Source organism: Rattus norvegicus, chromosome 7, assembly GCF_021556685.1.
Source record: "Rattus norvegicus strain SHRSP/BbbUtx chromosome 7, alternate assembly SHRSP_T2T, whole genome shotgun sequence".
In the NCBI taxonomy this organism is placed as follows: domain Eukaryota; kingdom Metazoa; phylum Chordata; class Mammalia; order Rodentia; family Muridae; genus Rattus; species Rattus norvegicus.
This window is the reverse complement of record NC_141540.1, coordinates 22,141,625-22,156,896: the sequence shown is the minus strand read 5'-3', so window position 1 is coordinate 22,156,896 and position 15,272 is coordinate 22,141,625. Positions and strand designations below refer to the sequence as shown.

The 15,272-nt window shown below is 35.7% G+C and overlaps 1 pseudogene; it reads left to right on the top strand.

Annotated features, from left to right (window-relative positions):
• The first annotated feature begins 8,538 nt into the window (after positions 1 to 8,538).
• Positions 8,539 to 14,365, top strand: LOC148004514 (large ribosomal subunit protein eL22 pseudogene; annotated as a pseudogene).
• Positions 14,366 to 15,272: the final 907 nt, after the last annotated feature.

Sequence of the window (15,272 nt, the reverse complement as noted above, 5' to 3'; positions counted from 1 at the left end):
AGTAAAACCATCTGGCCCTGGAATTATTTTGGTTGGGAAACTTTTAGTGAATGCTTCTATTTCCTTGGGTTATGTAACTTTTTGGATGATTTAACTGATCTAGGTTTAATTTTGATATCTGATATCTGTCTAAAACGACATCCATTTCATTGATATTTTCCAGAATTGTTGATTAAAGGCTTTCCTAATAAGATTTGATGATTTTTTTATGTCTCACTTTTCATTTATTTTGTTAATTTGGATAATCTGTATGTGTCCTTTACTTAATTTGGCTAGGAGTTTATCTTGTTGATTTTTTCAAAGAACCAGCTTTTGGTCTTCTTGGTTTTGTTTTTGTTTTGTTGTTGTTTTTGTCATGGATGTTTTTGTATTACTCTTTATGTTTCTCATTGGTTGATTTCTACCCTGATTTTTATTATTTTCTGCCTTCTACTCTTTGTTGATATGCTTCCTTCTTTTTGTTCTAGAGCTTTCAGGTGTGCTCTTATTATGCTAATATTGGTTCTCTCTGGATTCTTTCTGACAGGCACTTAGTTTTAGGAATTTTCCTCTCAGTACCTCTTTCATTGGGCCGCAAAAGTTTGGATATGCTGTGTCACAATTTAAATTGAATACTTGGAATTCTAGGATGGCTTTAATTTCTTTCTTTATTTCTACTCTGACAAAGTTTACAAGTAGAGAATATTTCTGTTTCCATGCATATGTGGATTTTTTGTTCTTTTTGTTTTTATTGAAGATTGGTCTTTGTGTGGAGTGATCTGATAGGATTTCACAAGTTATTTTAATGATATTCTATCTGTTGAGATTTGTTTTATGGATGGATATATGGTCAATTTTCAAGAAAATTCTGTGAGGTGCTTAGAAAAAACTATATTCTTTTGTTTGGCTTTGTATGTATCTGTTACAATCATTTAGTTCATGACTTCTATTAATTTAACTGTGTTACTCTTTAGTTTCTATTTCAATAACCTGTGATTTAGTGAGAATGTGATGTTGAAGCCTCCCACTATTATTGTGTGACATTCAGTGTGCGTTTGGAACTGTAGTAAAGTTTCTGTTATTAATGTTGATGCACTTGCACATGGGAAGTAGATGATCAGATTTGAGACTTTATCTTGGTGTATATTTATTTTGAATAATATGAATTGTCCTTTCCTATCTCATTTGATAAACTGGATTGAAAGTATATTTTTTTCTTTATTAATCGAGTGTTTCTTATTTACATTTCGATTGTTATTCCCTTTCCGGTTTCCAAGCCAACATCCCCCTAGCCTCTCTCCCTCCCCTTCTATATAGGTGTTCCCCTCTCCATCCTCCCCCTATTACCGCCCTCCTCCCAACAATCACGTTCACTGGGGGTTCATTCTTAGCAGGACCAAGGGCTTCCCCTTACACTGGTGCTCTTACTAGGCTATTCATTGCTACCTAGGAAGTTGGAGCCCAGGGTCAGTGCATGTATTGTCTTTGGGTAGTGGCTTAGTCCCTGGAAGCTCTGGTTGCTTGGCATTGTTGTACATATGGGGTCTTGAGCCCCTTCAAGCTCTTTCAGTCCTTTCTCTGATTCCTTCAAAGGGAGTCCCATTCTCAGTTCAGTGGTTTGCTGCTGGCATTCACCTATGTATATGCTGTATTCTGGCTGTGTCTCTCAGGAGAGATTGACATCTGGTTCCTGTCTGCCTGCACTTCTGTGCTTGATCCATCTTGTCTAATTGGGTGGCTGTATAAGTATGGGCCACATGTGGGGCAGGCTCTGAATGGGTGTTCCTTCTGTTTTAATCTTTGCCTCCAATTCCCTGCCAAGGGTATTCTTGTTACCCTTTTAAAGAAGGAGTGAAGCATTACCATTTTGATCACCTGTCTTGAGTTTCATGTGTTCTGTGCATCTAGGGCAATTCAAGCATTTGGGCTAATAACTACTTATCAATGAGTGCATACCATGTGTGTTTTTCTGTCATTGGGTTACCTCACTCAGGATGATATTTTCCAGTTCCCTCCATTTGCCTATGAATTTCATAAAGTCATTATTTTTGATAGCTGAGTAATATGCCATTGTGTAGATGTACCACATTTTATGTATCCATTCCTCTGTTGAAGGGCATCTGGGTTCTTTCCAGCTTCTGGCTCTTATAAATAAGGCTGCTATGAACATAGTGGACCATGTGTCTTTGTTATATGTTGTGGCATCTTTTGGGTATATGCCCAAGAGAGGTATAGCTGGGTCCTTAGGTAGTTCAATGTCCAATTTTCTGAGGAACCTCCAGACTGATTTCCAGAATGGTAGTACCAGTCTGCAATCCCACCAATAATAGAGGAGTGTTCCTCTTTCTCTACATCCTCGCCAGTATTTGCTGTCACCTGAGTTTTTGATCTTAGCTATTCTCGCTGTTGTGAGGTGAAATCTCAGGGTTGTTTTGATTTGCATTTCCCTTATGACTAAAGATGTTGAACATTTCTTTAGGTGTTTCTCAGCCATTTGACATTCCTCAGCTGTATATTCTTTGTTTAGCTCTGAACTCCAATTTTAATAGAGTTATTTGTCTCTGTGGTCTAACTTCTTGAGTTCTTTGTATATTTCGGATATAAGCCCTCTATCTGTTGTAGGATTGGTAAAGATCTATCCCAAATCTGTTGGTTGCTGTTTTTTCCTAACCACAGTGCCTTTTGCCTTGTAGAAGTTTTGCAGTTTTATGAGATCCCATTTGTCGATTCTTGATCTTAGAGCATAAACCATTGGTGTTTTGTTCAGGAAATTTTCTCCCGTGCTCATGGGTTCGAGATGCTTCCCCACATTTTCTGCTATTAGTTTGAGTGTATCTGATTTGATGTGGAGGTCCTTGATCCACTTGGACTAAAGCTTTGTTCAGGGTGATAAGCATGGATCAATCTGCATTCTTCTACATGTTAACCTCCAGTTGAACCAGCACCATTTTCTGAAAATGCTATCTTTTTTCCATTGGATGGTTTTGGCTCCTTTGTCCAAAATCAAGTGACCATAGGTGTGTGTGTTCATTTCTGGGTCTTCAATTCTAATCCCTTGTTCTATCTGTCTGTCTCTGTACCAATACTATGCAGTTTTTATCACTATGGTTCTGTAGTACTGCTTGAGTTCAGGGATCGTGATTCCCCCAGAAGTCCTCTTATTGTGGAGGATAGTATTAGCTATCCTGGGTTTTTTGTTATTCCAGATGAATTTGCAAATATTTTTGTCTAACTCTCTGAAGAATTTGATTAGTATTTTGATGGGGATTGCATTGAACCTGTAGATTGCTTTTGGTAAAATGCCCATTTTTACTATATTAATCCTGCAAATCCATGAGCATGGGAGATATTTCCATCTTCTGAGGTCTTCTTCAATTTCTTTCTGCAGAGGCTTGCAGATCTAATTGTACAGATCTTTTACTTGCTTGGTTAAAGTCACACCGAGGTATTTTATATTATTTGGGACTATTATGAAGGGTGTCGTTTCCCTAATTTCTTTCTTGGCTTCTTTCTCTTTTGTGTAGAGGAAGGCTAGTGATTCATTTGAGTTAATTTTATACCCAGCCACTTTGCTGAAGTTGCTTATCAGCTTTAGTAGTCCTCTGGTGGAACTTTTGGGATCACTGAAATATACTATCATATCATCTGCAAATAGTGATATTTTGACTTCTTCTTTTCCAATCTGTATCCCCCTTGATCTCCTTTTGTTGTCTGATTTCTCTGGCTAGAACTTCAAGAACTATATTGAGTAAGTAGAGAGAGAGTGGGCAGCCTAGTCTAGTCCCTGATTTTAGTGGGATGGCTTCAAGTTTCTCTCCATTTAGTTTAATGTTAGCAACTGGTTTTCTGTATATTGCTTTTACTATGTTTACTATATTAGGTGTTTTCCTCTGGAGTCAGAAATGTGGGCAGTGTGTAGTCTCTTCTGGCTTCCCAGGCGTGTCTGCCTCTCTGAAGGTTTAGCTCTCCTCCCACGGGATTCGAGTTCACAGAACTGTTGATCCGATCCCTTCAGGTCCTGGAGGTGTCTGGAGCTCAGGGGACCTGCAGCTCCAGTGCCCCTATCTTCCACTTCCCCGTAAGTATATTTTATTGGATATTAGAATGAGAACTCACGCTTATTCCTTGGGACCATTTTCTTGGAAAACATTTCTGTCCAACCACTTAATTTTGAGAAAGTGGCTATCTTTTTCATTGAAGTGCCTTTTTAGTATGCAGCAAAATATTGGATCCTGCTTGTGTATATAGTCTGTTAGCTTAAGCCTTTTCATAGAAGAATTGAGTCTATTTATGTTGAGAGATATTTACGAAATAATTGTTGGTTCCTATTATGTTTGTTTTTATAGGTGGGATTGCATGTATGTGATTCTTTCCTTTTGGTTTATTGTGACCTGATTAATTCTCTCTCTCTTTCTCTCTCTCTCTCTCTCTCTCTCTCTCTCTCTCTCTCTCTCTCTCTCTCTCTCTCTCTGAGTATCATCCTAGTGATGGATTATTCCTTCTGTAGGTATCATTTGGGAGATAGATAATTTTTAATTTTGGTTTTCTCATGGAATATTTCAGCTTCTCCATCTATGATGTTTGAAAGGTTTGGTTTCTTCTTGTTTGTACCTGTGCCCATGGAAGGATCCTATTCTGCAACTGCCTCACAAGCTTCCAACACCCAGAACCTACCCCTCCTAGGGATCAAATCCATTTGCAGACTCAAAACCACAACCCTATTTCTGATGCCAGAAAGTGCTTGCTCTGAGAAACGGAGTATAGCTGTCCTCTTAGGATTTATTCCTGTATGTGACTAATACAGATAAAGATATCCACAGACAACCATTGGCCTGATACTGGGACAACAATGGAAGAGCTAGGAGAAGGTTTGAATAAGCTAAAGGAAATTGCAACCTCATAGGAAGAACAATATCAACTAAGTGAACTACCAAGACCTCCCAGAGACTACACATCAAACCAAAGAGTATACATGGAGAAATCCATGTCTCTAGCTACATAAGTGCATGGGACAGACTTATCTTTCATCAGTGTGAGGGGCAGGTCTTGCTTCTGAGTAGGCTTGATGCCCAGCATATAAGGAGGTTTCAGTGCTGTGCCAGGAATTGGTGAATAGGTGGAAAAGCACCCTAGTAGAGGAAAAAAGAGATGGGGTGTTTGCAGAGGTGAATCCATGAAGGGAGATATATTTTGAAATGGAAATGAATAAATATAATAAACATACCTTTACCCATGGACTATCTCATGATCAAACTCTTATTCTGTACATTAGACACAGTTTACATCTGAGCCACATAGAAGAGGCTAAGCCAGTCTACTTGCAGGAAAAGTAAAAGGTTTCCCAAACTCCACCTTCATCAGCACGCCAACCGGCAAGGCCAGGCCAAGTAACTTTATTTATAATACAAATAAATACGGTAGGACACATTGCCAAGGAACATTGGAAATTTCACCAAGAACTCGATATCCCCTAATGGATCATGAACCTCAGTCTGGATCAAAATGAGTAGAATCTGATGCTACCTTAACCGCTTTATTTTGGGACATTTTCAAATCAAGACTAAATCTACTAGCCTTTGGACTTAATTTGGAACAAGGAAGTGTTGCTGAAATCGGGTTTTATTTATGAGACTAGACAGGCTTCAGTAAATGCTGTGTGTGCCTTGAATGCACTCTCGCGCTTGTCTTCTGTGAAGAATTCAGTAGGAGACTCCTGTGATAATACAATAAACTCTTTTCCCGACCAAAAAATAAATAAATAAATAAATAAATAAATAAATAAATAAATAAATAAATAAAGACAGATGATTGTTAGTTCTTATTATGTTCATTGTAAAAGGTGATATTATGTGTTTGTTTCTCTCCTTTTGGGTTTATTTTGAGATGATTAATTTCTTGTTTTCATTAGTATCCTCTCATTGTCATAGTGTTTTTCTTCTAGAATCCTCTGTATGAGTAGGTTATTAGATATATATTGTTTAAATTTGGTTTTGTCATGAAATATTTTGGTTTCACCAAGTAAGATGACTGCGAATTTTCTTAAGCATAGTAGCCTGAGGGGAATTTGTATTTTTATAGGTTCTGCATGACATCTGTCATGGATCTTCTGGCTTTAATAGTCTCTATTGAGAATTCTCGTGTATCTCGTGTAGGTCTGCCCTGATATGTTACTTCTTGTTTTTCTACCTATAACTTACAATATTCTTTTTTGTTCTATGCATCTTGTGTATAGATTATTATGTGACAAGAGTATTTTCATTTCCAGTTGAATCTATTTTGTTTTCTGTAGACTTCTTGTAATTTACGGCCACATCTTTCTTTAGATTGTGCAAGTTTTCCTCTATGATTTTGCTGAAACTGTTTTCTGGTCCTTTGAGCTGGTAATCTTCACTCTCTTCCAATCCTATCATCCTTAGGTTTGGTCTTTTCATTGTTTCTTAGATTTCTTGGATGTTTTGGGTTAGCAGTTTTTATGCTTTGAATTTTTGTTTACTGTTATGCCAATATTTCCTATAGTATCTTATATGTCTGACATTCTCTGTTCTATCTCTTATACCAGTGGTTGATGCTTTCATCTGTGGTTCCTGACCACTTTCCTAGGTTTTACATTCCCTCTATTTGTGATTTCTTTATTGTTTCTATTTCCATTTTTAGATCTCAGATTGCTTTGTTCAATTTTGTCACCTCTTTGATTATGTTTTACTGCATTTCTTTATGAAAATTTTGTTTGTCTCCTCTTTAACCACTTGTAATGGTTTAACTGTGTTTTCCTGTGTTTCTTTAAGTGATTTATTTATATCCTCCTTTAAGGTCTATATTATTTTCATGAGATTGGATTTTAGATCACATCACACTTTTCTGATGTGTAGAGGTATCCAGGGCTTGCTGTATTGGGAGAGCTGGATTCTAATGGTATCAAAGTATATTGGTTGCTGTTGTTTATGATCTTGTGCTTGCCTCTTACCATCTGGTTATCTTAGGGTTTAGCTAATCTGCATATCTCTGTTTGTGACTTACTTCCTGTGTTTCAGGGTTGCAGCAGATCTTGTAGGAGCTCTCTGGGGCCAGCTGCAGTAGATCTCCTCAGCGATTCATAGATTGCTATGCTGACTGTGGCCATCTCCTAGAAGACCTGCAGACTTATGAGGAAGGAGCAGGAAAGCTTATCTGCTCTGTAGCAGGTGGAGACAAGAAAGGAAGTGACATCTGCACAGAGAGAAATGGCCCTGTTGCTGCTTGACTGCACAGGACTCACAATACTGTGATTATTTAGATTATTTGGGAGGGTGTCAATCATGCTCTCATGGTTGCAGTGGATCTGATGGGAGAGACTTGTGGTACTGATATGGCAAACAGGCCAATCTGCCTCAGAGCAGGTGCAACCCAGAACAGAAACGGTTTTCATTCAGAGAGATGGGGGTCCTGTCTGCTGGGATTCTTGGGGTCACAGCTGCTGCAGTGTTATGGGAAGGTCTTATGTACTGCCCCAAATGCAGCAGATCAACTGAAAGTTCTGCAGATGTGTTGAGAAGGATGAAAACAAGGCTATCTGGAACAGAGCAGGTGCATTACTAAAGAGCTTTTAAAGTCATTTTTACAGATTCCTCAATCTAAAATTTACCATGGTTTGGATGAGATCTTACTGGCCAATTCAAAAGATGTTACCATAGGAAAAAAAATATTTGATGATATAAAGATTATTTTGTTTTGCCAAGAACTACAAATATCTCATGAAAAAATACAAGGAGGGGACTCTGTTAATTAGATAGAGTAAAAGAAATGAAAATCCTCTATTGAATACAACACACATCACATTCTATATTTGGTTTTGAAAACATCTAGCAAAATAATGATCAAACACATCAGCTATAATAGGAAATGAGGTATCAGCTTCAGAATTTCATAAATAACATCATGATAAGAAGAAAATAACTTTAAATAAGATTTCTCTATCATATGGCAACAAGGGAAGACAGTAATAAGAAAATGTTCTACTTTTTCTTTGTATAACTAAACTCGATTACCTGCAGTAAATCAAAAAGTACACAAAGACAAAATTTTGGCTAATGCACTTGTTTTATTTTGCACAATTTGGAATATTAATGCACATCCACTATGAAATGTGTACATGTTTAGGATTTCAATAAGCAACTGTTTATGTCCTAAAAAGGCTGATACTGTCATTACAAACTTATCTGAAACACCAGTGACAGCACATACTGGCAAGAATATGGAGAAAGAGGAACACTTCCCCATTGCTGTTTGGATTGCAAACTGGTACAACAACTCAGGAAATCAATCTGTAGATTCCTCACAAAATTGGAAATAGATTTACCTGAAGACTCAGCTATTCCACTCTTGTTGATATACACAAAAGACACCCTACCACACCACAGGATCATGTGTTCTGCTTTGTTCATATCCACTTTACTTATGATAGCCAAAACCTGGAAACAACACAGATGTTCCATAATGGAAAGATGAATATAGAAAATGTTTTTCATTTGCAGGATGGAATACTACTCAGTTATTAACAATAGGGACAGCTCCTCTGCTCCCATGTTACCTGTGAAGAAGCTTGAGTCAATGGGGGACAAAAAAGAAGCAGGTTTGAAGTTCAGCTTTGACTTCACTCACACTGTAGAAGATGGAATCATGGATCTGCAATTTTGAGCAGTTCCTCCAGGAGGAATCAAAGTGAATGTGAAAGCTGGCAACTTTGGCAGAATGGCTGTAACTTTCAAGTGGGACAAGAACAATCACTGTCACTTCCAAGGTGCCTTTCTCCAAAAGGTATTAGAAATATCTCCCCAAAGATATTTGAAGAGCAACCTCTGAGTTTGGCTGCATGTTGTCAACATGAAAGAGAGTTATGAGCTCTGTTGCTTCAAGATTAACCAGGATTAATGGTAGAAGAGTACTAGGATTAAAATTGGTCTGCAATGTCTTATATTAATTCATAAAAAATTAGGAACAACAACAACAAAATGAAGACATCCTGAGTTTTGCAGGTAAATGAATGTAAGTAGAAAATATCATGCTGTGTGAGGTAACTCTGGCCCAAAAGTACATGCATGGTATATACTACCTAATAAACAGATATTAGCTAAAAATAGTACAGAATACACAGGAAAAAACCCACAGGACTCAAGATTTAACAAGTCAAATGACCCAAGCGAGGATGACTCAATCCAAACTGGAAGGAAGAAGATAACTATCATGGGGAAAGGGCAAAATGAGGTAAGGATCTGATAGGGGAAGGAGGCAGAGAGAGAAAATTGGGAACATGATCAGGCTATGATAGGGCATGATGGAAACCCTGAAGGCCAAAAGAAAGGATAGAAATAGGCAACATTGGGAGGTAGGAGATGGAGAGACCTTTAGAAGACACCAGAAACCTGGGATGTGAGAGACATTTAGGACTCAAATGGAGCGACCTTGGATGACTTGCTCTACAGTGGGGTGATGGAACTTATACAGTCCATCTCCAGTGGAGGGACAGGACATCAAGTGGAGGGATGGGTTTGATATCCCGCAGTCAAAAATTATGACTCAGAATTGTTCCTGTCTGAAGGAACTGTAGATAAAAAATTGGAGAAGAGAGAAAGGATCAAATTGGGAACTAGCTCAAGGGCAGGCCTGGGGTCCTGGAAAATTTACTGATGTTATCCTGTTCTTGCACATAGGCACCTAGCATGGCTGCCGTCTAAGAGGTCTAACTAGCAGCTGAAAATATCAGATGCAGATATTAACACCCAACCAATAGATGGAAGACAGTGACCTCTATAGTTGAATTGGGGAAAAGGTGAAAGAAGCTGAGGAAGAGGGTAGCCCCATGGGAAGACCAGCAGTCTCAACTGACCTGGAGATCTCTCAGACACTAAGTCACAACCCATGGAGCATACATCAGCTGATATTAGGATTCTGACACACATACAGAAAGGACTGCCTGGCCTACCCTCAGTAAGAGAATTACATAACTCTTGAGAGACTTGAGGCCTCAGTAAGTTAGGAGGTTTTCAGGAATGGGGTTGGTGGGGTGGGGACAGCCTCTTGGAAAGTGGTGAGGAGGAACGGAATGAAAAACTGTCAGATGGTAGAAGGTTATGGGGATAATGTCTGGACTATAAAAAATATTAAAATAAAAAACGAAATCATCATCATTGACAAGTGTTAGTGAGCCATCATTAAACATTGCCATATCTAGTGAATATTTTATTTGATTTGGGCTACTAGATATTTGTACAAATATCCTCTTCAAAAACTGTATCTCTTTTTAATTAGTTTCATTGTTACTGTGATAAACACCATGTACAAAAGCAACTTGGAGAATAGTGGGTCTATATTTTTATATAAAACTGGAGTGACATTTCTTTGATGAAAGCAAAGACAAGAACACAAACTAGATAGGAAAATGAATATAGGACATTATATATGAAGAAGTGTTTTTCACTGGATTGCTTCTATAGATTTATTTATCCTGATCTCTTATAGAACCCAAGACAAATATACAAGAGTTATCAGAAACCACATGGTGATGAGTTCCTTCAGATCACACATCAATCACCAATTTAAAAGAAAAACATATGGGTCTCTTTATAGCTTGTTTTTCCAGGGAATTTCCAGTATCAAAGCTCTCTCTTCTCAAATATTGCTGGCTTATGTCAAGCAGGCATAAAAAAGTAAGCACAGATCATGACTACTTTTCTGAGTACTCTTGATATTGCAAGAACTCTCTTAGCAAGGGACATATAGTTATATTTTCAACAGTTTGTATTGAATTTCAACAATGTTATCATTGCAAAATGAATCAACTCTCAGCAACTACTATGGATGTAAACTCTCCATTACACAGTTGTCTAATGTTCCTTTCAGTATGGATACTAAATTTTGGTATATTTTTACTATTGACAACAGGGCTGCAGAGGAGCACTTAGCCCATCAAGTCTCTATCAAGAATACTAAGCTTAAGTAAAATATGAGAGTCACTAGGCTACCTATTTCAACTAACTCTACCATTTCATGAAGACAGACAAGGAAATACACATCAATAATATTAAAATAATATGAACCATGGCACTTTATAAGGCTAAAATGCTTTATTTATCATATCTAAACACACTGCTAAGATTTCATGATTTTGACATGATTGCTAATAAAGACTAAAAATGTTAATGATTTTAATGGTTGTACTCAAATGTATTTTAGGAAGATCATATTTAAATCAATAGTAACCCAATGTCTCCACAATTTTATTTCTCATTAGAGCTTTCTGTATCATCAAATATGTTAGTCTTCTGATAAACTCGAACTATCTGGAAAATAGAGAGCATTTTCTTGTGAGTACCAGAAGTCTATTGAAGGCAGAAAAGAAGAAAATTAATTTAGATAGTATGCTAGGTATAACTACTATAACTACCAATGATAGTTCCTTAATTTGGAAACACCAGAGGTCATCTTTCATCATCTTTTTTTTTCAAGCCAATCTTGTATCCACAATTACAAAATTATAATACTAAGCATTTCTTTTTGTGTGTACTTATACAGAACTGCTTCATCTGTATACAGTGATCTTCAGTAGATGACTGCAAGCTTGAGACTACATAGTGACCTAAGATTATGTTCTCCATTTAGGGCAAAATTTCCAATATCACAGCCAGTTCCACAAAACTGATTTGAATAAGAATCTCTCTAAAGAAATATATTTTAATACCCTATATTGCAAAATGAAGCAAATAATTTTTCTCACATTGGTCCAAATTTCCTCTGAAAGACACCTGTAAGTAGAATGTGTGATTTTTCAAGATTACACCATTGAAGTAGGGATCCAGTTTCAGTACTGGATTCCTTTTAACCAAACAAACTATTTGTTATTACTTGGGTCAAAGAAATCAAATTCAAAACATGTGTATTCATATATATGTGTGTGCATGTGTATGTATATCTATGTGCATAAACCATGCATATAATATGAATATGTATTCATAAGATATAGTAATATAATATGATATATGATATAATATAATGCAATATAATTCTGATTATGGTTTCCTTTCAAAAAAACTTCTTGAATTCTGAGATTTTCCCCCAATCCTAAATTTTTGTACTTTGTTCATAACGTCTTAGGAAATTGATGGGTATCTAAATAATTCTTACTATTAATAATAAATTAAAGTAAGATAAAAAACATTCATATGGAATAGGGAAAAAAAGAACAAACATTAAAAACTGTGACTGAATATAAAAGATAAGAAATACATGTAGACACAAAGGTTTACATAGCCTAACATTCAGAAGTTTTGTAGAAACACTTCAACTGTGACTCAATATTTATAAGAAAAATATCTATAAAGTTAGAAAATAAAACACAGTCAAAACATTAAGAGCAAAACTTCATTTCTTTTGGGTTTGTCATGTCCTTTGGTATAGTTCTTTCCTTTAGTGCTATTTGCATGGGCAGCAGATTATTTTGCAATAAACTTTTTTTCTTTCTTTGAAAACAGTTATCTATTGGAGTTACAGTCTGAATTAATAACAGAACATGTATTCATGTTTGCTATCAAAATAGAAAACCAATTGCCTAGGCAAGAGTAATCTGATTATATGCTGTGCCAGTATGTGTGAGTTTATACTTACCCAAACATATTCGTAGGAATTACTAAGTTAACTGCTACCCAGACTCCGTCTAGTAGACGTTCACCTATAGAACATAAAATATGTCTTTGAGACATATTTTTGAAAACTTGTTCTCTATGGCTTTTATATAGAAACGCAGACCATGACAACATAAAACACTGAATGTTTAGATTCGATTTTAAGTATAATTTTTGTTGGCTAGATTTAATATAATAAAAATAATTAGAATCAAATTCTGTGAAAGGATGTTGAATGTGCTTTCTTTAACTATCATTCCTCTAAAGCAAAATTCAAAGTGTCCTTCGAGATGTGAGAAATGAAAATATTATTAAAAAATATGAAGAAGCAAAATTGTTCTTTGGAGTAGAAAGCAGAATTATATTCATGAGCCACTGCTGCCATGTCTAATGTCACAATGTCCACTTTTTCATAGAGATGCACTAAAGCTTACTCCATTACCAAACATTCAACCACTACTAGACCTTGTTGATCAAAATCCCCAGACTGATCTTTCAGCTTTCAGAGGGAACACCTGAGCCCAGCAGTCCATTCCCACCTAGGAATTGTACATCACTGTGATGGAGAACTATATGATGGAGAATTATATGTCCATAATCACTACAAAACAAATTTACTAATTTCTTCGCCATTTACAAAAATATAGAAACATGAAAATCCAAGTTTATGTTATGATGAAAGTTTGACATTTCTTTGATATTTTATAAAGTTTTCTGGTAAGCTGAATATCATAGTCACATAAATCATGTTACTGCCACTTACATTGTATTTTGTTCAAAAATACCATTCACCAAATGCATTCCACCAAATTACATCTTTAAAATGTTCCTGTATTTTGTATAATTCTATTCTCAAAGTACTATATGTCACCACAAGATTATTTTTAATAAATTTTATGATGAAAAATGTTGGGTGAAATTACTGTAACCAAAGCCATGAATTTTGAAACTCAAGAGATTTTTTCCATTTTTTTAATAATGTGTTTCTGCCAATGTAAATATTTTTAAGGTAAACAAGAATGAAACAAAGTTATCATGAGCAAATATGGTTTAGTCAATCCCATTTTCATCAGTCTTTTCTTTCCAAATTTTCCTGCTGTGTATCTAGCCTTGCAAATTTATCCTGTTTAACATTCTTTTTTCATGAAAACGTTTAGGTGGTGTACTAGAAATAATAGATTTTACTATCATATGACAAGTTAGAAAGTTTTCTGTTCTGGAAGACAAACTTGGAATCAAAATCATGTAAGTAATTTCCCTAGAAACTACACCATATGGAATACACTATAAATTGAAATGGAATTTAGTTCTTACTGAGAAAATGTCCGCAGTGGGAAACAATGGAATATTTACTCTTCTTAACACTGCTCTCAGTAATATGAATTTTAATTACAAATTTCCCATGTATTCACCTCTATTTTCTACTAATTATAACAATCTAACATAGAATCCTCTACTTTAATGAAATAATAAAAGAGCCTTATGGTCTCAGAATATCATAAATATTTCAAGAACAGAAGTTGTCCTGAACGACCCTGTCCAATCCATGACACCTTACTTTATTCTCCAATGAAAGTATTAAGTTACCTTATAGCACTTACTTAATAGATAATAATAATAATAATGAGGAGGAGGAGGAGGAGGATGAGGAGGGGGAGAAAGAGAAGGAGAAGGAGAAAGAGAAGGAAGGAGAAGGAGAAGGAGAAGAAGAAGGGAGTACAAGGAGGTATTAGCTATCTTCAGTTCAATCTATACACACTATTCCCAAGTATAATTTCTTACAACTGATAATGGACTACTTTCAATAGATGACTTGAACCAGAAATCCCATGATCACCTATGTTCCACTATTCTTTCCTCATTGGAAATGTTAATATATGATACATTAATATAAGATTAATATATAGCAAAGAAATAAAATATCTTAAATACTTAGACTATGATCACCGAGCACTCATTGAATGAAATGACAACCCAATCCACTGGCATCTTCACTAATAATACCATATCCTACTTTCCCATTTCTGTGAAATATAAGGCTCCATTTGTTAAACATGTTTCTCCTTGCCCTCTTTGTCCATGTCATACAATCTACAATAAAAAAATTGTCAACTGAAGATTTCTCAATAAACTTAAACTCAAATTGCTTACTAAAAAATTAATTCACCTAAGATAATAAGCCTTTATTAAACTACCTAATAATTCTATACTAAGGAACTTGTTAAAAAACGATTTTCAAAACTAGGTATCCAGATGAAATTTCACTTCAACTTATATTTCTCAACAATTCATAGTCTAAAACTGTAATACAAAATTAAATGTTATTCAATAAAATAAACAAACCTAAAAGACCCAGTCTTTTCTCTTCAATAGCAAATGTGAGATTTCTCCATTTTGAATGAGATATTAGTTTGTTGATCATCTCAGTAACTAAAATTAGGTAGATTACCTGGCATTATTTGCATGAAGATGCCAATTTCGCCCCCAGACATTAAAACGTTAAGCATATTTCTTCCAGATTCATTAATTCTAGACATGTGCTTTGCAGATGCATACAATTTGAAGGTTACATTTCGAAGGTTGACATAATTTTCACTGTTACTTTCCACATTTATTTCACCTGTAGGATATAAAATGTAT